This window comes from Octodon degus, unplaced genomic scaffold (genome assembly GCF_000260255.1).
Source record: "Octodon degus isolate 3935 unplaced genomic scaffold, OctDeg1.0 scaffold00174, whole genome shotgun sequence".
Taxonomy (NCBI): domain Eukaryota; kingdom Metazoa; phylum Chordata; class Mammalia; order Rodentia; family Octodontidae; genus Octodon; species Octodon degus.
The window spans coordinates 3,183,100-3,186,440 of NW_004524750.1; positions in this window are offsets into that span (position 1 = coordinate 3,183,100).

Consider the following 3,341-nt stretch of genomic DNA (forward strand, 5'->3'; position numbering starts at 1 on the left):
TCTGCAGCGATGACAAACACTCATTTGGTTTACATAGGAAGCTCTTCAAGGATCAGACATACTCACAAAATTACAGTGAATTAATAAATACTCTTTAGTTAACGCCACTGACTTTATGAAAAAGAACGAAGCTAATGCTGCTTTCTTTATGTAGCACAGATACGAAGGAGGGAGAGCTGATCAGTCACGGGCGAGACTGAATTAGTGCATATCTAAGACAGTTCATGCTTTTCTTTTTCTCTTCTACTTAAGGTAACTTGAGAGTATACCAGCTGTCGGACAGCCTCCTAGTCTATCAGCAGCGTGTGGGCTTATTCATGCTATCCTCTTGGGAGAGAGCAGGCAATAGAGAAAAACAACTCCATGATTGAAAAAGGGACCTCCAGGCACTGTCTAGAGTTGTTGATAAGCCAAGAAATGGGAGCAAGGGCAGCCTGTCTTTGTCACTCAGACCAATTGGAACAGGGCAGCAAGAAAGGGAGATGGCAAAAGAATCAGGAAATGAAAGCGCACATTACTTTTGGGTGTTCCCTGGTGAAATTTCTGAAGAAACCTCCGTCTTCAAACAGTAGTAAGGGATTAAGTAGGTAGATAATAATGCTGCGGAGGAAACAGTGTGATGACCGCTTTTGATTTCTTAAAATATGTAATTAGTGTCTAACACTACACTTGAATATAGTGTTTGCTCATTACTGCCCTAAACTTGCATGATTTATTAATAAGAATATGTCAATTAGATGAGGTAAAAGTGATTAAATCCTCTATGCTAGTTCTTGGGACCTTAATCATTAATTAACAAAATCAGAATATACTTTGGCCTAGCTGAAGTCATTGCAAGTACAGGCTATATATATTGTTATCATCCTTCTCCTCTTTAGTATTTCAGAGAAGGGGGTTCAGGAATCGACCATCGGAAGAGCTGGCAGTAAGGATGCAGCCTGATCTCTTGGGAATAACTATCCCAAGTCCAAAGGCACAGAGAACGATTTAAAAACTTGAAAATATACAATATTTAAATGGCAATGGAATGCCCATCTGTAACAAAACTAAACAAAAGAAGGGGATACAAAGGAAGGACCATTTTGTATTTCCATGTACAAAATAGTTAGGATAGATACACAGCTACTGTCTCTTAATTCAATGAATAGAAAGATTTGTTCTAATAGTGTTTGTGGACAGGATATCATGTCTGCATCTTGTACTGTGAGTAACCACTACAAAGAAGACAATATGCAATGTATTAATTATTGAAACTGTCTTACTAATCAGTTTTGAAACTGTCTCATTGCTGTTTCTCAATAAGATTAATAAAAATAAACAAAATAAAAACGAGAATATTCTTATCCTGTTTAATAGCCTACCTCATTTTGCTTTCAAAATCTTAGCACCTGGACATCCTTCAAACACACCAACTGTCTTCCGCGTTCTGGCCACACTGATGGATCTGTGTCACTGATGAAGCTCCAGGGCTGACGGGAAAGCGCCACTGTGGGAAGCTCCTGCTGTCACCCTCTTCCTCCAGTCACCCTACCAAGCAGGCCTGCTGGCAGTGCTAGCCTTTTTTCAGCAGTAAGAGCTTTAGTCTATTAGCGCTGTAGATGGGGAGAAGGCTACAGACAGAGGCTGCCGCGCTGCGAGGCACCCGCTGGCTTTTCTCATCACTGCTACTCACCAAGGGAGCACAGAGCACACGCACACTCATTGCTCTACCTTACTGTTTTACTTTACTAATTGCTTAAGGATTTTAATGTTTGGCCTAAAAAATGTATAAATATGACCTGACCCTGTTTTTGCAATTTTAGGGCATTATTGAAAGAAGTTTTGTGTAAAGTCTCTGTAGAGATGTTCATGTATGAATTACACATATGAATAAAATAATAAAATTAATAGCTCTCTGAGAGCTAACATAACCAGGGGAAAGGTACATACATATGCATGTAACGGGATAGTTTGGATCATGATACTGCTGATTTCTGCTAGTCTATTGACGGGAATAGTTCAAGCTTAATTTTTTTTTATTCTTTTTAATATTTTGGAACAATTTTACATGCTTATATCTGATATCTAAACAACTAATTAGAATACAACAGTATGTGACATAACAACCATTGTTAGATTCCTAATATTTTTTTAATGAAATTCTGTATCTTTTCTTTTTTACTATTTTTTGTTCTCTTTAAAAACAAAGAAATACTAAGAAGAATATATGCAGTGTATTATTTGTTGAAACTGTACTTCCGATTTGATTTGAAACTGTCTCATTGCTATCTGTTTATCAATAAAATTGAAAAAAATTTTTGAAAAAAAATGGCAAATAAATACACGAAAAATGAAAAAAAATAAAAACAAAGAAATAAATGAAAACTTACCTTTTCATTGCAGAAATATGACATCAGGAGTTATTCCACCACTACTAGACTCTATGCATCTATTTTTTTTTCCGTTCCTATTGTTCTGTTATATTCTTCTGTTCTCAGAGTAGCAGTTCTTGTTATCTGACACTATTTTTTTTTATTTTTCTTAAAATAGTTGTCTATACTTCCTTCCTATTGGAACATAAACTTTAAGAGACAAGGCCCTCACATGACATGCTCACCTACACACGGGTGAACTATGTACCGAAAGGGTTCACATATCGGCTGAATCAATGAATAAACATTTGACTATGACCTTAAAATGAAATTAGATTAATATCTTTTCATAAAAACAATATCTGTACCAAAAGGCTTGCATACAAGTAAAAATGTTATACATATTGTCTGTTCCAGATATTTGATTTGTTAGCCAATTTTCTTGATACTTTCTTTGCAGGTTTACATGCACGGAGAATTACAGGATTCCACCTGAAAATCCTACTGTGCTCACGCCTGCATCAAAGAGATCAAGAATCCTGTGGAGCTACATTTCTAAGAAGTGTCCTATTTCTAAAATTAAGGAGTGGAGACAAAGAAACACGGAGGGCCTCTGCATGTTTCCTACTCGTACCACCGAAATTCACTGGCCAGGCTTCTCCTTTCAGCCCCTAGCTGCCCTTTGTGCTATCAAGAAAAGCCTCCCGCAGATGAGCGGAGGTCGTTGAAAGCCTACCAGAGAGGAATTTCTGCCGACTTCCGGGAACCCCCAGACCCAGTCCTAGCCCAGGTCCGGTGAGTGGGTGGAGAGCTTCCTGGTACCCTGCGCCGGCGGGACCAGTCCCAGCCCAGGCGCAGTGTGGGCCGGACCCTCTCCCACCCCCTAGGGCCGCCCCCCACCACTCCGCCCTACTTGCCCCACCCCTCCCGCCGAGTAGGAATTTCTGCCGACTTCCGGGAACCCCCAGACCCAGTCCTAGCCCAGGTCCG